At 44.5% G+C, this 24173-nt stretch overlaps 1 protein-coding gene and 1 long non-coding RNA gene across 8 annotated transcripts in view; one reads left to right on the forward strand and one right to left on the reverse strand.

Annotated features, from left to right (window-relative positions):
• UNC13B (unc-13 homolog B) overlaps positions 1-24173 on the reverse strand; it is a 3555093-nt gene that overhangs the window by 2155114 nt on the left and 1375806 nt on the right. The gene's annotated exons all lie outside the window — the stretch shown is intronic.
• LOC144819263 (uncharacterized) lies at positions 9558-10277 on the forward strand. Its single transcript, XR_013607252.1, has 3 exons — positions 9558-9608; positions 9704-9780; positions 10043-10277. It is a non-coding gene; the product is annotated as an uncharacterized LOC144819263 (long non-coding RNA).

Here is a 24173-nt window from a genome sequence, read left to right on the forward strand (position 1 = left end):
ATAAGAATTGGACCAACAGGAATCCTGTAAAATCCATGCCCAATCTACCAACTTTCTCACTAGGCTGCCTTCAGCCCCCCTACTAAATTGATCCCCACAATTCCTATTGCTCCTCACCCAAGATGGAAAACCACTCCTTATCCTAATGATCCCACAAGACCTTTTAGGACCTTAGACCCAATTTCTGACAGTTACATTTACGCGCTCCTATAACTCTACTTCTTCGGACCACACTGACACACTGGAACAAATCCAAACTATTCCTTCAAATCCACTTAGAGAACCTAGGACCGACACCAGAACTGTTAACAACTCAAACATCACGCACATTTCCTTAACTCACTCAACCTCAGTTGATACTAGATATCATTTGAAATGCATGTTATTCAATTGCAGATCAGCTGCTAAACACGCAGTGGACATTGCTGACCTCATTCTTTGTAAATTATCTTGACCTCACAGTTCTTATCGAAACATGGCTTAACAATTACTCCTCACCTCTCACTGACCTTCTAGTTCCTCCTATTCATGACATCATAAGATTGAACATGAGTGAGAGAACAGGGGGAGGTATCGCCTGCATTCACCACAACAATCTTGCAGTGAACCAGTCACACACTGTTCTTCTTTCCTCATGCGAATACCTGTGCATCAACATTGCAAGTAACAATAGACCACTATGCAAACTGCACATGACCTATCATCCACCAGGAGAACTATTGTTCCTAGAACAAATGATGGATTTTGTTTCCTCCAACGCGGGACAGCACTGCCCATAGATCTTCCTTGGAGACTTCAAGCTTCACTGGAAGGACGAGAATGACTCAGCAGTGATCAGCCTAAAAGCCTTCCTAGAGGACCACACCCTGATCCAAATTTGAGGCAGTCCTACTCACAAGGGTGCGACCTTAGATCTAATCATAGCCAAGCACAATTCCATTTTCCTTGAATCCATAGTCCTCCGTGATTGGACCGCCCACCACTGCATCACCTTCCTAATCACTCAATTGCTAAAATCTAATAAGGCCCAACCAAAGAAATCTAAACAGTGGAAAATGTCCACGACTTCACTAACCATTATAACAATTCCTTGACGAACATCCTGGACTCTACTGCGCCTCTTCAGCTAAAGAGAATGTCCAACAAAGACTCTAAACCATGGTGCAATGGCAGCTATAATGCAGAAAGAAGCAATTTGAGACTGGCTGAACGTACGTGGAGATTCTCCCCGTCCCTTGATCACCTGAAGCAGCTGAGATCACTTAGGCACACCTTAACAAACACATCCGAAGTTCAAAGGCGAACTTCTTCAGAAATAAGTTTGATAAAGCTAGAAACTGACCTAAAAAACTATTTGAGCAAGTCAAACTTCCATCGACTAATTATCCCAATCCTACCCCCACTGGCTCAAGCCTGCAACTAAACTGCAAGGGTTTTACCTTGTTCTTCCTGGAAAAGACAAAAACAATTGAAATTGAGCTAATGACCGCTTTGGAGCACCTTCCGAATTCTCCAAATCCCATCCTCTACCCACTCTTGATCAGGGAGCTCCGACCTCTCTCTGGGCTTTCCTTAAATAATAACGACGTATGGAGCTCATTCAAATATTATTAGGAAAATTAGATTCTCAAAATTCTCACAGCTCTGAAACCCTCATGCAACTTCAACGACCCTTTGCTATTGAATTTCTTTCTTTATTTATTTTAGTGTTTTATAGAGTGCGAACTTGACCCGTGAGGGTATCAGAGCGCTTTACATGGTATACAAGGTCAACAAACCAACATAAAATGCAGAGAAATACAGAACTTATACAAAAGGTTGGCGGGGGCAGGGGTGTTGGATGTGGAGAAAGGGGACACACGTGAATGATTACAATCCTAGTTAGAAACAGTCAAAACAGCGGCCCACATATTCTTTGCGGGATAATTAGTGATCAGGGGAGAAGGCAATAGTCTTTGCTTCTTCCGGGAGAGATAGTCTTAGATTCATCAGGCATAATGTGGTGGGTGAGGGCAGGGATTAGGCGAGGAATTTACCCATGAGGAAGGTTTTGGCCTCCTTCTTGAAGCGAGCGTTTGAAGGGATTTTTCTGATGTCGGGTGGGAAAGAGTTCCAAATTCTTGGTGCGGCCCCAGTGAACGCCCTTTTGTAGGTTCTTTTTTTCTGAAAAAAGGCAGGTTGGAGTAAAAGGTTTCTGGCGGACCGGGAATTTCTACTTCCTCCGGATACCACTAGTTTCTGTGCCAGATAGGCAGGGGAGTTTGAGTATAGGGCCTTGTGTGTAATGCATGCCAGTTTCAACTGGATTCTGGCTTCTAGCGGGAGCCATTTCAAACTGTCCTTACTACCACTCTGGACCAAGATTTAAATGCCTCATTACGTCAAGGCACTATCCCTTACTGCCTAATGTCCAATCAGGTAACTCCTATTTTTAAGAAGCCCATGGCAGATCATACGGGCCTAAACAACTTCTGCCCCATCGGTTACATTCTGACTCCGGCTAAATTACTGGAGAAATGTGTTCAATTCCAATTGAGCTTCTGCCAAGGCCACAGCACTAAATAGGCTCCAACGCACATAGTAGATGATGCACTAAAACTGTTGAATCAAAATGAATCCTAACTCCTAATTCTCCTTAACATATCGTCAGCTTTTGACACGGTCAAACATGACAGCCTCCTTGACCTTTGGGAACAGAGAATTGGGCTATTGTGGTCCTTCCTTAATTTATATCCTCCATCCTCCACAACAGATCACAAACAATTAAGGTCAACCATTTTCTTTCCAATTCTTCACTTGTCACAGTTGGGGTTCCACAGGGATCAACACTGCCACTCACCTTTTTTAACCAGTTCACGGAGCCACTAACAGAAATCCTGATGCTATCTAACTTCACTATCACATGTAAGTTGATGACACTCAATTGTACTTGAAAATCTCTTCCCCTGAAGATATATGATTTCTTAACTCTACTCTTCAAAAACTCAAAACTGGCTTACATGCAACCACTTCAAACTAAATACACAAAAAAATGTATTCCTCTTAATTGACCTACCCAAGCAGTCCTCGAATATCAGAGAAAGGATGAAGCAACTAATAGCTCTTCACTGCCTTCCGCACATTATAGATTCAACAAGATCAATTGGAATAACTATTGACAAGAACCTGAACATGCAGGAGGACATCAGTTCTGCTACTAAAGAACCCACTTCTAAATGAACATCCGAAGGAAGATTAAACCCTTCCTCCCCCTCGGCCACTTCAAATGAGTGGTTCAAGCCCTAGTGTTTTCCAGGATGGACTATAGAAGCACAATCAGCTGTGGCCTATCTAGTCCCTTTGAGGAACATGCTGCAATGGTCATCACAGGTTCTAAAAGATGCAACCACATCACTCCTGATCTACTGGCTCTAAATTGGCTCCCATTTAAAGCAAGTCATGAGTTAAAAATAGCATATATGGCCCATAAAGCCCTACATCTTAACACCCCGTTGTATCTAGCACAAAAACTGGAGTTATATGGTGGCTGCAGATCATCTAGAAGCTCAAACACTTTATTGCTGAAACCACAGAAATTCTGTAAAAAGAAAACGTACAATTGAGCTTTTTCTATTATTGGCCCGAGATTCTGGAACTCCATGCCCCCTGAAATAAGACTGAACCCCTCACCTGTATCATTTAAACAAGTAGTCAAAGTGCTACTAATAAATACGTTCTTGCTCTAAGGCTCATGCACTTTCGTAGCCTTCCACATTTGCTATACCCATGTAAAGTTCTGGACTTCCAACAGTGCACAGACGTTATGAAGCTCCATCCTTCCTGCTATTAGGAAGGTCAGTTATGATAAAAGTTTAAAAAATGCAATGAAAGAACGAATATCTTATCAATTCACCTTGCCCTGACCAACTGCATTGCAGAATTCCACTCTTGGCCAACTTATCACCTTAGGGCAGCTGAGCAGCTGTCACCCCTGAAAAACGATAATTATTGAGCTGATCCTCTGCGGAGCTCTTCAATACTCCTTATGCTACTGCTAGTGCTAGTGCGTGTGTGTGTGTGTGTGTATAAAAAAAATCACTGAAAAATACAAAGGTTAAAGTGACGTTATTTATCTTAAGCAATTATAATTTGTGCCCTAAGGCAACTATAACTCACACTCCTGCCATGCACAGTTTTCTTCTCAATAATTGTATTGCAAATGTTGCAGCGATATTATAAATGATGCCATAAAAGAGGTCATGAGTGATGTAATTTGTGGGGTAATTGGCAGTACATGAGGTAATTAGCAGTTCATTTCTAGATTTTCTTTTAATGTAAAGTCATATTTTATTACCATATGTAAAGCCAATACCCCGCCACTCACATACATATATAGATATATACGTATGGGTGTGTATAGCAAGGAGCTTGCTTACCATTGCGACGCCCTCTTCCCGAATAGAACTTATTTGTGAAGCGCGAGCTGAGCCTTGTGCCTTCCTTTCTTAAGTCCATGAAGAAGGGGTGGGTTTTGGCCCCGAAATTAGTCGGACATTCTTTTAATGAAAGAGGGAGCTTTCAATCCTTGCTTGGGGGCCACAAACAAACCGGAGGGTCAGATGCTGCGGTGAGCCCTCACTAAAGCGCTTGCGCAATTTGCTCTCCCACATGGTTGACGGCCTGTCATGGTTGTGGTGAGGAGTTCCGCTACAGTATCAGAACAAGTATCCATGCATCTGAAGCCTGTGGCGATGTAAACTGCCATCGCCTGCCAGCACAGCATCTACATTCTAATCTAGCGATGGTTGAAGCCTGCCCTCGCCTCCTACTCAAGGATATCAATGAAATTATTAATGCAAGGAGATGCCAACCTACTCAAGGGTTTAACAAACCACTCGACTCGCAGGACTACAACTTCCAAGAGTCCAGGTGCCGTAACTCCACCCACTCAGGGCGGACGACACCCTCTTCCCGAATAAACCATATTTGTGAAGCGCGAGCTGAGCCTGGTGCCTTCCTTTCTTAAGTCCATGAAGAAGGAGCGGGTTTTGGCCCTGAAACGCGTCGGACATTCTTTTAATGAAAGAGGGAGCCTTCAATCCTTGCTTGAGGGCCACAAACAAACCGGAGGGTCGGATGCTGCGGTGAGCCCTCACTAAAGCGCTTGCGCAATTTGCTCTACTATATATATATATATATATATATATATATATATATATATATATATATATATATATATATAGCAAAAGCTTCTTCACTTAAGAAGACGCCGCACACCACTTTAAGTTTGGCTTGGTTTCTTTATTCTCCTGTAGGTTTTTCCCACCGTGATGTAATTTGTGGGGTAATTGGCAGTACATGAGGTAATTAGCAATTAATTTCTAGATTTTCTTTTAATGTAAAGTAATATTTTATTACCATACGTAAAGCCAATACCCCGCCACTCACATACATATATAGATATATACGTATGGGAGTGTATAGCAAGGACCTTGCTTACCATTGCGAGTGTATATAATTTCAATAGTGGCTCTCATTTCGGAAACTCAACTGTTGTATCTCAAGCTGTAATGCATCTTTGCAATCCATGTAAAGCTTTGCCACCCCTTGGGATCGGTTTCACAAAAACGACAAATAAATAAATGAAATGATTCTGTATAAATGTTGGTCAACACAACAGGAATTTCCAAATGGTGAAAGTGGGTGGTATGGCTGCAAAAGAAGTCCATCACACACATTTGAATGGCATTCAGGAGTGTCTTCAGCCACTTTGGCTGACAAGAAACTCATTGACACAACTTTTGATCTGATTTTTCAGGAAACTTTTCCAAATATATTAGTTTTTTTTTTTGCTAGGCCTGCATGTGATTGTGCTGTTACCAATGAAGTTGAAAAGCTACTAGCATCCCAGAAGGTCTCACTCTATCCAATCACAACTACTTACATTATTTTAAGAAGTCGGAACTCATCCAATAGCAAACTGCCGATACTCTAGTATGACAACAACAACTATCATTGGACATGTTGGTGGGATCTACGGAAAGGATTATTTGTGTTGGTGCCATACCTATGATATGCAACGCTGAAAGACTGAGTGAGACTGATCACAACACATGGTAGAATACTCTTTGTAGATTAATAGAGGAGAGACCAATATAGAACCCAGTCTACCAAAAATAAATTGAAACAAGAGAGTTGAGTTTCTTTGGCTATTAATTATTCTAGACCAGCATGTTACAATCCATCAGGCTCAAGACTATGGATAGGTCTAAAAAGAACAAACAGTGGGCCCACTGGCCTTGTCAATCACCCACCCTAAGAAGAAGTGCGGATTTCTTCCTTCTTAAACAGTATTCCTTTCATCCAGACAGTCCACAGAGTCAAAGCATTTGAAAACTTTTCAGCTACTTTAGCTTCAAATAGACGACGGATTCAAGCCTGAAATAGGCTGGGTATCTTCAATTTAACGTTGGCATCAATAGTGGAAATATAATTGCCTATTTTATATTTTGGGTATTTTGGAACTATGAATTCAGCATCTCTAATTTGCCTTAACTCTGAAATGCACTTCTAAATATATAAGATATTCAATTCTGTACCTATCCCTTCTCCTTATCCAGTGCTATCTTACTTCTCTGTATCCAGTTCTATCCAACTTCTCTGAATCCATCGCTAATTTACTTATCCATGCCTAGTACTATCTTACTGATCCATATTCAGTGCTACCTTACTTTTCCATATTCAATGCCAACTTATAGCTCTATAAAGTGCACCCCAGTCTTGGTTTTACTAATCTTTGTTATTGCTTTTTCGTGGAGAACAACCCTATGTCCAGATGCAGGTGAACTCCCAACAAAGAAGACTGTTCACAGTGCCAAGTTGCAATGTGCTGCTAGTGACTAAGAACCTGGCAAGATGGAATGAGACATGACCACAGAATCACTTCCTGCATTAGAAAAGCAGGAATAAGAGAGACATTGAGAACAGTATGTTTTTTGTGTGTGGCCCAAGAATCATCTTTGACATGCATGGTGGGATCATTTCTGAAAGTAAATTGGAAACTGTGCTCAAGATTCAACAATAAAGTAGAATCCACTCAGAGTGGTGGTGATCCCAAACAAGATGGGGAACACACAGTGTTGTATAAATGCCCCTCACACACCAACAGGCCCCTTGGTGTCATGCTTCATCATCGGGGCCTTCGCACCCCTCTACGGGATGCGGCGTGCTACGACTCGCGACTGCGCAGGAGCACTTGTAAGTGAACTATGTGAGGGGGTGTGTGTCTACAAAAGTGTGAGTGAGGTGAGGTGAAAGATAGTTAAAAAATACCTGGCGCGTGGGTAAAACAAAATTTATTAAATCCCCGGCTGGTATTATTCAACCAGTGGATGAATTCAGAGACTGTGGTTTCATCTCCTTCCCAGATGACCAAAATGTCATCTATATATCTCCGCCAGGTATGAATCCTAGCCCTGTGCGGACTGTCTGGATGTAGAATCTTAGTGGATTCAAGATGGTGGACATACAAACCCGCCAGGCTTGGGGCAAAGGTGCTACCCATACTCGTACCATGTTTCTGCCAGTAGAGGGTGCCCTCATACTCGAAGAAATTTTTTGTAAGTGCTAGTGAGATGCATTCCAACACTACATTCCTGGGAGTGTGGTATTCCCAGTTGGTCGAGTGCAGTACCTCGTGTTGGAATGCATCTCACTAGCACTTACAAAAAATTTCTTCGAGTATGAGGGCACCCTCTACTGGCAGAAACATGGTACGAGTATGGGTAGCACCTTTGCCCCAAGCCTGGCGGGTTTGTATGTCCACCATCTTGAATCCACTAAGATTCTACATCCAGACAATCCGCACAGGGCTAGGATTCATACCTGGCGGAGATATATAGATGACATTTTGGTCATCTGGGAAGGAGATGAAACCACAGTCTCTGAATTCATCCACTGGTTGAACACACAGAATGCATTCCTCAAATTCACACATCAGGTGTCAAATGAGAGCATGGTGTTCCTGGACTTAAACATCTATCATCAAGCGGGCGTCCTTAAAACAGAGACCCACTTCAAACCGACGGCTAGGAACTGTCTCCTCAGATTTGACAGCTTCCATCCGCGTCATCTGAGGGAGAACTTACCGTACGGACAGTTCCTACGTCTACGTCGGAACTGTAGTGACATCAACAAGTACAAGTCTCAGGCAAAAGACCTCAGTACAAAACTAAGACAAAGACAGTATCCTGAAACTGTGATTCAAAAGGCTATGAAAAGGGCTAGAAATAATAACCGTGAGTCCCTCCTGGAGGAGAATCCAAGGAATGACAACAAAGGGGAAAGAACAGTATGTGTCACAACATATAGTCCAGTTACAAACCAGGTGACAAAACTGGTCAATAGACATTGGCGCACACTGACAAGCGGAAGTCTGTCTTTGGAAAAACCTCTGTTTGCACACAGAAGGGGTAAGAACTTAAGGGACATGCTTGTCCACACGAGACCATTGCCCAAAAAAAGTGACCAGCCAAGACTGCAGGGCATTCACGGCCACCACCCATGTGGAAACTGTAACAATTGTCACCTCACCAGAAAAAGCCTTTCCTTGACTTTTTCGAACGGGACAAAGTGGGACCAACGTGTTTTTACGAATTGTAACAGTAAAAATGTTGTGTACTTGATCACGTGTCCCTGCGGGAAAGAGTATGTGGGTATGACTACGAGACAAGTGAAAACAAGACTCAATGAGCACAAAAGTAATATCAGGTGCAAAAAACTCACAACGAAAATGTCGGCCCACTTTATTGAACATCAACACTGTGTCAACGAGTTACGGTGGACGATAATAGAACAACTACCCTCTGATGTGGGCCTTCTGGAAAAAGAACAGAGATGGGTGTTCCGTCTTGGCACTGATGTCACAGGGCTTAATGATTCCATTCCTTGGAATCTCTTGAGATAAACTGTAATCCAAAGGGCCTCCACGAACCTGTATGTGTGGGTATTGAATGAGACATTCACCCATGGGATAATCCATAAACTCCGTTTCTCCCATCTGAACTATGAACACCAGATAGCTAATGGGGCCATTTATAACTCAACCAGGGTTTAAAAACCACACCCCTCTCTCTGTATATCTATTGTTCCAACATAGAATACCAATACCCCTTTTAGAATGTATAGCGAATCATCGCCGTGTTAATCACCATGCAGTGGGTTTCGTTCCCTGTTACTTTGGGAAAGTAAGCACGCGTGCGCGCTACATCGCCAAGCCTCTCTGCCACATTTGTAGGTGAGTGCGCATGCTTGAAACACCTCGAAGTCTCCATTCCGATGGTGTTTATCCCTTGCGCATGCGCGGTGACTATATTTGTCTGCGCATGCGCGGGTGACACCCTAACTGTTTGGAAGGCGCATGCGCAATTGTATAGCGAGAATAGAGCGCGCAACACCGGACTCCCTCGGTTCACATAGTCCATACTTGGGCATCCACCGGGTCTCATTATTCAATTAATCGATGCTAATGAGCCTTAGGCAGAATATAAAGGAGGGTCCTTGACGCGATTAACGCTCACTTCATCGGAGCCGCGTTGAGGGAAGGCAGGCAACTAGCCATTGCAGTAACCGTGAGTTTTGGGTTAGAAAGAGGAGCTTGAGTATGGCACTTTGGTGTATTTGCTACCTACTCCAAATTAAATCCCATATACTAATGTTTCTATAGGTCATTTTCTGAACAGAAAAGACGGACCCCCCAATAACACGCACAGGCTCATGAGGTCTTTATTTTGAATACCTAAAGTAAGCTGTGAAACTATCTGTTCTTGTGCTCTATTTCCATCTGAGTAGAGACTAAGTTCATATTCTGTGTCTTTATATGTATATAGTGTGCCATGTCCTTGTGAGTTTTGTTTTTCATTTTTTCTTTTTACATTTTTCTCAGGGCTCCATCATTTTTTGGAATGACCCTGTTGTACTTTGAGAGGTTATATTTTGGGAATCTCTTCTCTGAGTAACTGTGCATCTTAAGACCAATGTGTTTATGTATGCTTTCTCTTTACAGGTTTTTCATCGCCTATTGGGCGCAACGACACCTACCTATATATTTAACACGGCTAGGTACATTACACATTGCTGTAATTATTTTACACTTTTACATTTACATGTGAGTAAGGGGAGGGTAAGTGCTATCCTTGTCCTGAAGAAGGAACCTCTGAGTTCCGAAACATGTTGACACTTTTCACAGTGGTTGTAATACCTTAATTAGTATTGTACCAACCACGCCTCGCACTTTTTAATAATACCAGCCGGGGATTTAATAAATTTTGTTTTACCCACGCGCCAGGTATTTTTTAACTATCTTTCACCTCACCTCACTCACACTTTTGTAGACACACACCCCCTCACATAGTTCACTTACAAGTGCTCCTGCGCAGTCGCGAGTCGTAGCACGCCGCATCCCGTAGAGGGGTGCGAAGGCCCCGATGATGAAGCATGACACCAAGGGGCCTGTTGGTGTGTGAGGGGCATTTATACAACACTGTGTGTTCCCCATCTTGTTTGGGATCACCACCACTCTGAGTGGATTCTACTTTGTTTATGTATACAACCAGGGAGGCCGAATCCACTGACTCTCTCTCTCCCCCCTCTTGTTAAATTCTTGTCCAAGATTCAACAATGCCAAGCAATGTAGTTTGGCAAAGAGCCATTCACCCCAATGCAAGATACACAAAATTTTAAAGTCCAATGCCTGAGCTCTTAAGTCAGAACATCCCTAAATAGGACACAATAAAAACACACGGGTGAAAATCAGAGACTTTCTGCATCAAATAACTTTGTTTCCCTGAGATGCACGAGGGAGATAATTTAAGGACTTGTAATTTTACGCTATTTATTTTATTTCTAATAAGATCTTTTACTAAAGACCGATGGAACTCCCAGATATGCTAATCTTGAAAATATAAAACCATGCAAGGATAAAAACATCTGAAGTTGATGTGTTCCTATATGCCATAGATTGATGTGTATTGCATCAATACGAATGTGAAGTAAACAGCAGAAAAAGCACTTTCTTGTAATGTATGTTTGACAGAGACATGTCAAATAAACCATCAGACATGGTTGGTTCCCCCTTAAAATGACCCCGCGTTTGGTTGCCTTTAGGCATACAGCCGTTGCCAGGATGGCTATACTGATCTATAGACACTATGATGGCAAGTTGGTTCTCTCCAAATCTTGAAAATAAAATTGTAACATTGAAAAAGATTTGATGTACGCAATGATACATGTGCATATACAATGAAATAGCATCACTAATGTTGAATTCCCCCGACATGACCAACCCATGAACCCTAAGTCAGCATTACATGGTCAGGCAGGCCCTGCAACCTAGGCTTGAGGCAACTGACTGGACAGATCACAGGTGTAGTGGCACGTAGCCAGTAGACAAATCCGCAAACAGGAAAAACCCAGATCCATCCGACAGATAGCCTGTGACATCTCAATGGTCAAGAGAGATCGGCCCCAATAAAGCACATACAGCCAGAGGGGTGTTTAATCAAGCCAACTGTTCCTGTTTTGCCAAACGCCTCTTGCCCAGTGCTTAATTGGAGCCGGTGCTAAGCACCGGCACTTAATTTGTTTCCGGTGGTCGGCACCGGCACCCAATTATCAACACCATAATTAGAACAGTCCACCATATGGTGGCGCTGCTCATCAAATTTAGAGAAGAGCAGAACAACTGTAGTTTATTATTATTATTATTATTATTATTTGTACTTGTAGTGCGCAACTGCTACCCAAATAGGGTTTCCCGGCACATCTCAGCCACTTCTGTATGGATAAAGTATCTTATTTATCAAACAACCAGGTTTTTAGCAACTTGCGAAAGCTGGGGTAGTTTGGCTCGTTTCTCAGTGCGATGGGGAGAGAATTCCAAAGAAACGGGCCCAGGTAGGCAAAGGATTTGCCTCCAATGCGTGCAAGCTTGAATTTAGGGATCATAAAACGAGCCTGAGTGGCCGATCTGAGGTTCCTGGACGGGATATATGTTTTTGCCAGGGTGCAGAGGTACTTAGGGGCTGTGTTGGCTTTAATTTTGTACATATAGATGAGTGCTTTAAATTTCACTCGGTTTTCTACATTTAGCCAATGTAGCTTGCGACGGAATGCACAAATTGATTTCCTTTTTGGTACTTTGCATAATAATCTACCTGCTGCATGGCCATCTGTAAACGGAGGAGGATTGTTTTATTTGATCCTAGATAAAGAACATTACCGTAGTCTAAACGGGACGTGATCAAGGCATTGACTACCATTTTTTTGGTTGACTCTGGGAGCATCCAGCAGATTTTTCTCAGCCACCGAATGATGGAAAAGCAGTTTAGAAATTCAATATACATTAAAAATGCAAATACCTGGCACGCCAGCTATTGCTTTAGCTTTGGGGACCTGGAATAATCTGAACAGTGGCATTTAAATGCGAGAGAGATGGTTAGTAGCTGTTTTGGTAGAGATGACATGGCGATGGGTGGTGCAAGCTGCAGTGCCCTCTCGGTCAGAGCCCTGGCACTAAATATTTTACAAATTAAGCACCTCCTTGACTTTCTTTTTTCAAGGTATATTCAAGCAACAAAACTATAACCTCCTGTGCAGAACTGAGACAGTTTTATCTATGCAACCATTTTCTAGCACGTTATTGAAAAAAAATCATTTCTGCAAACGTGTCCCCTAATTAATGGTTTCACCCCCGAATAATTAGCAGTTCATGTTGGCAGTTATTCATGTCTACAACTGGAGGTTCAAATTCCACCCAATGTGACATTAATTTCCAGTAATTATGTGCAATCATGATACAGCTGGCATATTAAAGGTCTTGTTTTAAATCACCAACTCTTAACTGCACTGGTTTATGTAACTTCGTTTCTTTAAAAGGCATACTGCAGAGATAAACATTACTGAGGTTTGCAAATAAAAATGTGGCAGCCAGCTTCAAGTTGTGCAGCAATTACACAATGTAGTGGTCTTGTGATTCCATCCACAGTAGTGTTTTTACAATAGTACAGCTATAAAGGCGCTTTCCAGTAAACTGTGAACGCAATGACAGTCACAGACAATAATTCAGTTACCCACTAGATGTCAGCGAGTATCTCTTATGTTCCAGATGAACTTTCACTAGGTCGCTGTTGCAAGACGTCAGCATTTATACATACTTGCATGATGAATGGAAATGCGTTTACTTATCAGTTGTTTTCTGAGCATTTCTTTTCATACATCTTATAATTTTAATTATAATTTTAATAATGTCATTAGTATTCGAGCAGTACAATGTGAAGTACCACAAATACATCTGAACACCACACGCTCATGAATGTCACCGAAGGAGTCACTAAGGGGACATCTAAAGATATGTGATTGCGTCTCTCACAAAGACCAGCAGAAGTCTTGGAAAGCCAACAGTGTGAGTGAATTCGTGGTGAGCTTCTAGAATCTGCTCCTTGAAGCGGAGCTCTGCACAAGTGTGAATATCCGTCCGTCAGTGAGCTATGGCTGGCCACAAGTTCTGGTGTCCTTATTTGCTAAGACCAACCTCACTGGTGACCAGGACAGGAAGCCCTCCTCATTTCAGGTTCTTCACACACCCTAAGAGATCTAGCAGAGAGCAGCAACCTGAACCTCTTCTTGTCTGGCTCAATGGATGAACAACAGTGCAATAGAGAGGTTTACGGTTTCAAAGGTTTAGGTTTTTCAAAAGTGTTAAAATACATATAGTCAAGTCCTGTGACAAAATCAGAAACTCTTGAGACTACTGGTTTCTGGGCTTTGGAGACACATGTGAATCTAAGGATAGGAACAGGAGAACGTTGGCTGATTATACACATTCAAAGATATTTATCAATGGGGCATGTCGAAATACTTTGCAGGATGCCCGTGGTCCCTGCAGGGGACCCCATAGGAGGGCAGGCCCCGTAGTATCACGGAGGACGCAGGCAGCCAGCTATCCTGGAGGTGTGGGCGGCGCGAGGGACAAGGGAAAGGGGCGGGCTATAGGTATATAAGGGTGGCCCCTCCTCCCACGCGCTCTCTTTGTCTGCTGCCCTCTCTCCCGCCAGGTCGCGTCCTGGGCTGCCACCAGGCCCATTCAGCCGCAACGGCTGTAGCCAGTCCCCTCCCACGATTAGGTCCCTGAGATCCCCCTTTTGCATATAACCTAGATAAATAAAAGTGTAGAATTCATAACAGTATAAAAGAAATGATTAGTACTCTAATTAGATGGTTTATATAGCACACCCTGTGACAAAATTTACAAATACACAACATTACAACTAACAGATATTACTATTGGACAACTCAATGGAACTCAGTTTCTCGCCTCGCAAGGATGAAGGTACATGCGGGTGCTGCAGGATTTCAAATTGTGACTACAATCCAGCATACAGGGTAGCAGATGGCGCTTATTATGTGATCTATCGTACTGACTGCAATCGAGTCAAAGTAACGGGCTGCAGGAAGGGATAGTTCTGTAGTGTTTCAATTATTTAATTCATTAGAAAGAGGACAAAAGGCAACGTGCACGTGTAAATGGCACGGTAGCTCTAAGTACAGTAATAGGACCAGGGAAGAAAATAAGAGATCGGTACATGGCTGAGTCCAAACTGGGGTGTTGGCTTACTGCCGTTAAATTACTCGGGCCTCTTTAGTGTCAGGTCTGAGACGTATTCTTTGGCTTTGTAGGCTTGGCCGGAGCCATAGGCCTGTCATAACCCTGGCTCTGTAACTTTACCGCATTGTGTGAACCTTTTTCATTAGCGCAGAGGCGTGTGATAGAGGGGCCGGTGTGACTCTGAAAGTGCAGAGCGCCACATAGATGCTTCACAACTCACTGAATTCTGTCTAGGACCAGCAGGAAAACAAGCACATTTTAAGATTTGTACAGATTACATGTTGGAGGAACCTCAAACGGAATAGGGCGGCTAGAAGGACTCTCTGCAACTGATGACACCTACAGTGATGCTGCTGACATCACACAATCAATGGCAGTATTAGGTTAGTGAAGGCAAGTGGGTCAACCCAGTCACTGTGGGGTCACAGTGTCAAGCATTCTGATTGGCTTCGAAAAGGGAAGTTACCCCCATTCCTGCATCACGCATCAATTCCTCGAGGCAAACGGAATATATACTTGCGGCCTGTGGCGGCTACCCCGCAAAAGCAGGGGAGCTCGCCCCACTGCTTGCAGTAAATTATAATAACTCCCTTTTAGGTCTCACTGCTGCGGCAGCTCGCCAGGCAGGCGGGGCGGGGCTGCTCACACAGGAGCTGGGGAGAAGTGATTCGCCCACTCCAAGGGTAATGAATGTTTGACCACCCGCCCGGACTGGCCAAACATTCATGAACACTTTCCATGTTCTCCACCGGACTGCAGGTAGCCCGGGTGGAGAACATACCCAGGCTCCAACAGCGTGTTCGAGCACCGAACCACAGTGCTCAGCCCAAGCACATCACAGTGGATTGTAGCATGGAGTTTGGCTATGGGGAGATTGGTGCTTCCTGCCTCCTGTCCTGGCTAGGACAGACGACAGAGAAAGACGCGGGGGAGACGCGGCAATCAGGTTAGTTTGCGCCCACAGCAGTGTAGGAGAAGAAAACAAGTTACTTACCTGTAACTACGGTTATCCAGTATTGGTATCTTTCATAGATTCACATGCCTGAATCATTCCCCGTCGTCGAGGCGGGAGTCCCACGGTAAAAATATATACAATAGCAGTGCCTAAAAAATTCTTGTAGTAGGCTGGAAAAGCCTAAAGGCCTAACTAGGCCTCAAAACTTAGCAGCCTGTCTACATCATTATGTAAAAAGACCTGAAATAGTAGCCTCAGCCAATCAGCTGTCCTCACCCTCTAGAACCTTCCCAGCCCAGGCAGTTCTCCTCAGATTTTCCCAGCACAAGTGAGAATGAGTATCCATAAAACAGAACTGCCGTGCCGGGGAGGAGGGTGGGTGCATGTGAATCTATGAAAGATACCAATACTGGATAACCGTAGTTACAGGTAAGTAACTTGTTTTCTTATCCAGTATTGGGGTATCTTTCATAGATTCACATGCCTGAATCAGAGTAGCAAGCAGTGACATCATGTCTGTCGTTAGAGGAAGGTGGGAGACAAAAGAAACCACACAACCAGGAAGGTAATAGAGCACAAACGTATTGACATAACATATGCATCAAAAACCTTCATAAGTACATTATATACATTACAGCATTTTAAAAACGCTAAAACATCATAATGAAACATATGCTTAAAATAGGCAAATGAAGAATAAAAGACTGTAAAAAGTCTAACCTTAGTGAAGAAGATGCTGCAGCACCGCTTCTCCAACTGCTGTATCATCATGAACTGTCGACTGCAAACAGTAATGTTTGGTAAAAGTGTGCACACTTTTCCACGTAGCAGCTCGGCAAATGTTCTCCAGCGTCACTCCAGCGAAAAGGGCCGTTGACGCTGACATTGTTCTGGTGGAATGCGCTTTGACCTTTCTTGTTAAAGGTTTGTTGGCTTTGTCATGACAGAAGACAATCGTAGAAGACAACCATCTAGCTATAGTTGCCTTCGTTACAGCTTGACCCAAGGTGGCTTGACCATAAGCAACAAAAAGTGGAGTAGATTTGCGGATGTCCTTTGTTTTTTGACGATAAAACTTCAGGCACCGTTTCACATCCAGAGAATGTAAAACTTTCTCCGCTGAAGTCTTAGGATCCGGGAAAAAAGTTTTGAGTTTGACCGGTTGATTGATGTGGAATTGAGTTGGTACTTTTGGAATGAATCTTGGGTTAGTCCTAAGTGTCACAAAGTCTTTAGAGAATTGTAAGAAAGGCTGTGTAACAGTGAAGGCCTGTATCTCACTGACTCTGCGGGCTGAAGTGAGAGCCAGTAAGATAGCCACTTTCCAAGTTAGAAACTTTAGATCTGCCTTATGAATAGGTTCAAAAGGTCTTTTTAGAAGTTGAGAAAGAACAATATTAAGATCCCACTCAAGAGGGGGAGGACGAACTGGTGGAAAAGCTCGGAATAGCCCCTTAAGGAATTGTTTGATCAAAGATGAGGAACATAAGGATGGTTTGTTGGAACTCTTCCTGAACCTGGATATAGCCGCCAGATGCACCTTAATGGACGAAAAAAACAGTCCAGCCCTAGCTAAAGAGAGCAGATATGGAAGGATGGCTTCCGGAGGAGCTTGAAGTGGATGAACATTATTTTCTTCACACCATGAGCAGAATCGTTTCCACTTAAAACGATAGGTCTTGATGGTACATTGAGCACGGGCTTGCGATAAGATCGCCCTGCAGTCTGAGGAGATGTTAAGATCCTTGAACTCTAGGAAGTCAGGAGCCAAGCGTGCAATTGCAGTGATTGAGGATCCGGATGTTGGATCTGGCCTCCCTCCCTTGTTAACATCGACACTGTCGGTTTGAGACGAAGTGGAGGCTGCTGAGATAGTAGAAGGAGCTCCTGAAACCAAAACTGCCGTGGCCAACGGGGAGCAATGAGGATGAGAGTGCAATGTTCCCTCTTCATCTTTTGTAGTACCTTCGGAATGAGCAGAATCGGAGGATAAGCGTACGCAAAGATTCCGGACCATCTCATCAAAAGGGCATTTCCCCTTGACCTCGGTTGAGGAAACCTGCTGGCATAAAACAGGCATTTGCTGTTCTGCTGCGTGGCGAACAAATCCAGCGTTGGTGTTCCCCAAGTTTGAAAGATCCTTTCTACTTGATGTTGTTCGAGCTCCCATTCGTGACAGCCCGTGAAAGCTCTGCTGAGGTTGTCGGCTAGAGAGTTCTGGACGCCTTGCACATGTTCTGCTCTGAGGGATATGCCGTGGCGTATGGCCCATTCCCACATCTCCTGAGCCTCTAGCGACAGGGTGAGAGATTTTGTTCCTCCCTGTTTGTTGATATAGTACATGCTGGTGGTATTGTCCGTAGGCACCAGCACGGACGAATTCGCAATCCTGGGAAGGAAGGCTTGCAGGGACAGAAAAATGGCCCTCAGCTCTAGGCTGTTGATGTGTTTCCGTCGGTACCGACGAGGCCATCGTCCCTGGATCTGAAGGTCCTGAAGGTGACCTCCCCAACCTTCCATAGAAGCGTCCGTAGTCAGGGTGAATTCTGGAATGTCTTGTAGAAAGGTGAGGCCTGGTGACAAATTGGGCGCCTTCGACCACCAAAGAAGGGCTTGCTTCATTTTGGTAGTTACTTTGATGCTGTCGTCGAACGATCCGTCGACTTGCCTCTACTGACGAAGTAACTCCTCCTGTAATGGTCTCATTCTGAGTCTCGCCATAGGGATGAGGCTGATTGCAGAGGAGCACATCCCTAGAAGGGAAGCAAATGTCCGAACTGAAAGTGACCTTCTTGCAAAGATTTGTTTTGCTAGTTTCAACAGTTTGTTCTGCCGCTCCTGAGTCAAGAACGCCTTGCACTGGCGTGTGTTCAAGACCGCTCCCAGAAAAGTCAACTCCTGACGAGGTTGAAGCTGAGATTTGCTCGAATTGAAAGTCAGACCCAGAATCGAAAAGAGGGAGAGGGAACTCCTGACCGCTTCCATTGTGGAGTTTCTCGATGGTCCTTTTAACAGCCAGTCGTCGAGGTATGGGAAGACTTGTATTCCCTGTGACCTCAACATTGTTGCCACTGGGGCTAAAGAATTGGTGAAGATCCTGGGGGCCGATTTGAGGCCAAAGGGAAGTACTTTGAACTGGAAGTGGACGCCAGCCACCTGAAACCGTAGGTATTTGCGGTGTTTTGGGTGAATAGGGATGTGGAAGTAGGCGTCTTGCAGATCCAGAGAAGCCATAAAGTCCCCTTTGTTGAGACAATTCAGAATGTCCGTCAACGTTACCATGCGAAAACTCTGTTTCTTTAGATATTTGTTGAGTTTGCGCAGATCTAGTATTGGACGCCATTCTTCTGAAGTTTTCTCTACGAGGAAGAAGCGAGAATAAAATCCTTTCCCTTTCTGAGAAGGAGGAACTCGTTCTATCGCATTCTTGTGTAGCATCTTTAAGGCTTCTTTGAAGAGTAAATGAAGACGAGGGGGAGGGGGACCCCTGGGCGCGTTGTTGGTGGCTTCTGTAAAAACTCCAGAGTGTGTCCGTTCCTGACAAGATCCAGGACCCACTGATCCGAAGTTATTGTCCGCCATTGTTGGTAAAAGGCGGAAATTTTGGCGCCCACGGGAAGGGGAGGATGAATGGCTGACGTCCAGCAAAGCTCATTGGCGCTTGTTGGAATCACGCCCTTGATTGTTTGAGCGTCGTTTCCCTCCCTGACGAGAGAAAGATCCAGAGGCAGGCTGTCTGTAAGAGCTTTCAAAGTACGGTTGTTTGTACTGAGATTGGTATTGCTGATTTTGCTGGTTGGAATAGTTCCCCCTGGAGGAGTAACCACGGCCTCTTCCTCCTCTAAAGGATCCCCTCTTGTATTGTAGGGTACCAAGGGATTTAGCTGTTTCTGTATCTGTCTTTATTGCCAGCAAAGCGTCATCGATGTGTTTACCAAAAAGTGAATCTCCATCATACGCCATGTCCAAGGTTTTTATTCGGACCTCAGGCCTGAAGGTGGTAGCCCGGAGCCAACCTTGACGCCTAAGTACTGCTGCTCCTGCCAATTGTCTGAAGTTGGTGTTAGAAATATCAAGGGCGCAATCAATGATTTCCGAAGCTGCCCTTTCTCCCTCCAGTACGATCCTGCGCACCTCTTGTTGCTGATCCTCAGGGATCAACTCAAGGTATTCAGACAGATCGGACCACATCTGCCTATCGTAACGGGCCAGGATAGCTAATGAATTAGCAGCTTTAATGGAGGCTGCTGCATTTGCAGAGAACTTCTTTCCAATGGCATCCAGTCTCCTGCTTTCCTTGTCAGGTGGTGTGGAAATGGGAACAGAAGGATTCTTGGACTTCTGCTGTGCAGCATGGGAGTCTGGTCGAGGGTGACCTATTAAACAAGATGGAGTATCCGATGGTGCTCGATACTTTTTCTCTATTCGTGGAAGGACTGCAGGAATGGAAACAGGCGTTTTCATGATGTTGAGGCCTTCCTTCCATATATATTCAATAATGGGGATAGCCCTGGTAACTCTGAGATATCCCTCTTTAAAGTCATGCAAAAAGCAGTCAGACTGCTCCACTGTGACGGTCAATTCAAATCTATTTGCCGCACGTTGCATAATATTATGAAAGCCGCCGATATCCTCAGGTGGAGAATCTGAAGGGCGGGGCGCAGGCGGTGAAGGCATAGGAATGACGTAATCCTCCCATGGATCTATAGGTGTATTATCTGGCAATTCGCCCTCTTCCCTGTCATCATCGTCACCATGAGAAGAAGTATCCGTGTCATGTTGAGGTGCTGGACCAATATCTTGTCTTGGAGACAATGATGTCCGCGGTGACGGAGGCCTTGGCAAGTTAACTGGGGTAGCCGGCACTACAGGTGCAACCGGAGTTGGAGGAAATCTCTGGCGATAGTCGGCCAACATTGCTTGTAAATTCTGAATTAAAGTAGATGGCAATTGAGTAGTGTTCTCCGATTGTTGAGGTCTGGCATGGGGTGATTGATATGGCGTCGACAAATCCTCATGCTCATAATGACCATGGTCATCATCCTCATCGTCCTCCTGATATTTGATATGTAATTGGGACGGGTGACGGGCAACCCCAAAAGGACCCTCATCCTCCTCACCGTCATCTGAATATTCCTCCATATATGTCTCCAAAATATGTGATGGTAAAAGCGGAGAAATGTGGGAATAATCTCGCTGATACGTTTTCATTTGAAAATGTGTATACAGTACTTTCGTAGGGGTAGAACTGGGCAACGGATGAGCAGATGCCACTGCTGTCGTCGATGACGATGAAGCCATTGTAATCGGATTCTCCGTCGACGGAACCGTCGATGGCTTGTCCGTTGACGGAACTAATGATTTCGCCGTCGACGGGGTCGTCAATGGTGTTTTCGTCGACGAGGCCGTCGATGGTGTCTTCGTCGACGAGTCCTTCGTCGACGAGGCTGTCCATGGTGTCTTCGTCGATGAGTCCTTCGTCGACGAGGCCGTCGATGGTGTCTTCGTCGACGAGTCCTTCGTCGACGAGGCCGTCGATGGTGTCTTCGTCGATGGGCCCTTCGTCGACGAGGCCGTCGATGGCGTCTTCGTCGACGGGACCTTCGTCGTCGACGATGATGGTTTCGTTGACGGGATTGTCGTCGACGGACCGGAAGTTTTGGTAGACGGGGCCGTCGTCGACGGAGACGTCGACGACGGGACAGTTGGTAACTTGGTTTTCGTCGTCGAAGACTTCACAGATGATGACAACATTTTTATAGACATCAGAGGTGAGGTAATAGCTGAAGTGGTGACCGTAGAAGTAGAAGTCAAAGTAGTAGTATGAGCAGACACCAGAGAAACAGTTTTAGCCTGGGATGTACTCACAGTTGTCGTCCGAGGAGAAGATGCACTCTTTGAGGGTTCTGAGGCTCTCTGAGAGGATTTAAATTTCTTCTTTCTCTCAGGAGAAGAGCTTTCCTTGGATCTGGCTCTCTTGCTGGAGGTAGAGGCCTTGTCCTCATCATCAGTGGAAGAAGATTTCAACCACAAAAGAACCCTTGCCTCCCTATCCCTGATTGTTTTTGAAGGGAAGGTACGGCAAATTCTACAGTCCTTCACAACATGTGATGGGTGCAGACAATAAATGCAGTCAGAGTGCTGGTCATCCACATGGACCCTCTTCTTAAAGCAGGTTCCACAAGCCTTGAAAAGAGCCTTCTTTTCAGACATTTTTCTGAGGAAAAAAGCAAAAAAAGCAAAAAAAATGAGTAGGCACTCAGGGAGACTCCCTTACACACGAAGTGCGGTGAAAATCTGAGGAGAACTGCCTGGGCTGGGAAGGTTCTAGAGGGTGAGGACAGCTGATTGGCTGAGGCTACTATTTCAGGTCTTTTTACATAATGATGTAGATAGGCTGCTAAGTTTTGAGGCCTAGTTAGGCCTTTAGGCTTTTCCAGCCTACTACAAGAATTTTTTAGGCACTGCTATTGTATATATTTTTACCGTGGGACTCCCACCTCGACGACGGGGAATGATTCAGGCATGTGAATCTATGAAATATACCCCAATACTGGATAACCAGATTTGCTCCAACGCCTACGCTGCTGAGGTGCAGGGAGCTACCGTGAAGAGTAGCTGGAACCTAGAGGAAAGTAAGACAATTTCAACGCTGATGTCTGGAAATGGAAGGATAAGAAAAGGATCTTTTGGTTTATCGTGCCCAAAGTTCAGGGAACCAGGTATGCAGTAGTACCGGCCTACCATCTTCCCATTAGTCATGATAGATCCTGTATGTACACCGTCGGTGCTCTGATTTGCAACCAATACAGACCAGAAGACACCTATATGAATTTGGGGGTTAAACCGCCGTAAAGCTAAAACAACACATAAGCAACAACAGTTCAGTTTTCTTTACTGATGTCGCCCAGAAAGGACCTATCACTTAGCTTACTGACCGTATAAACAGATTTATTATTAGAATTTATCCATAATATTAGAGGCAGGAAATGTACGGTATCACACCGTAACTAATTGATCATTGCGTAACAAGACAGAAGTGTTTTTAGTCACACTACACCAGAGCAAACAAAACAGTAGGCAACGCGTCGCTCCGTGTGGCTAGGAATTACAGAGTAAGTACCTCTAGGTCAGCGCATTGTCTCCGCCAAACTCACTTCCATGATACAATGGAAAGCATATTCCCCAGTCCACATCGATCCATACCAGCATCCACAGACAGCTTCCGTACAATAGAAAAGTATTATGTGGCAATGCAGTGCTGTATATTAGGTTGTGTGGAATTACTTCCAAGCTCAAAGTCATTGACTGGGTGATATGCACAACAGTTTGCCTGCGCGCTAATTGGGGAACCTTCCAACAACTTACTATGGCTCCTTCTCAATGCTCAGGCTACCTTTAAATCAGTTAAAAAGACATTGGATGCTCCCAGGTGGTTGCTTTATTGACCTCCGCTTGACGGCAGATTTGCACACTTATGGGGTCATCATTAGGAGAGCTTCAGGATAGGTTCTGAATAGACAAGTGCTTTATAAGCAAACCCTGTAATATAGCAGGGAACCTTCCAACAACTACTTTGGCTCCTTCTCAATGCTCAGGCAACCTTTAAATCAGTTAAAAAGACATAGGATGCTCCCAGGTGATTGTTTTATTGACCTCCGCTTGATGGCAGATTTGCACACTTATGGGGCTCATCATTAGGAGAGCTTCGGGATAGGTTCTGAATAGACAAGTGTATAGCAAACCCTGTAATATAGCAGTCAATGCTCCCGGTCCATGGGTATTCCATACCGTAGACCTAGGGTCCACAGCCGCTGGCCAGTTGGGGAAATAAAACGGTTGCATTGATCTTGGAGTTCTCCAGCGAAGTAGGCAGTTGAGCCTCATTCCAAACAACAACGGCAACCAGGGGAACCAGGGGATGAATTTGATTTCTAATTTTCTTTGGACTCTTATCACAGAGGGTTATCCTTAGTAGATGTGAGATGCTATAGCAGGGCCCCATGCAATTTAGAGAGTTGTATTCCGGATATGGGGCGTTAGCGATCCTGAAGGCCGTCTTGTTATCCCTTAAGGGCTTTGGTCAGGAAGCATAACTAGAGGCTATTTATAAATTGGCATGAGGGGTGCCCCCCCCAATGCACTTGCTTTTACTTTCAGCCCCATTCATGTGGAGGTTGAGTTTCTTTGGTATTCAAACGCGCTTAGCTACCCGTGGGTCCAAGTGCGGTGACTTGGCAGACTAGAGTCAGGGCGGGGCGAATAAGGGCTACAGTCCATAACTAGTTGGTTACCCATCCAGGAGTACAGTTCTGGCACCACTTGTATGTTAAATAACAAATGGTAAAACCAAGGGTCACAGGGAAATTATTTAAAGACCAACCCAGGATGAACTCCCCAAACAAACAGTCTACTTACAAAAAACAACCTGGGGGTCTAGGAGGGAGCCAAATTAGTGATCCCTAGGTGCACTAAACTCCTATAGAAGTGAGCAAGTGAGTAAGGTGCTAGATCAAACTTACTACCTATAATAAAGATGGAAATACAACCTCACAGTCATATGACCCACTGCGATTG

Source organism: Lissotriton helveticus, chromosome 2_1 (genome assembly GCF_964261635.1).
Source record: "Lissotriton helveticus chromosome 2_1, aLisHel1.1, whole genome shotgun sequence".
Taxonomy (NCBI): domain Eukaryota; kingdom Metazoa; phylum Chordata; class Amphibia; order Caudata; family Salamandridae; genus Lissotriton; species Lissotriton helveticus.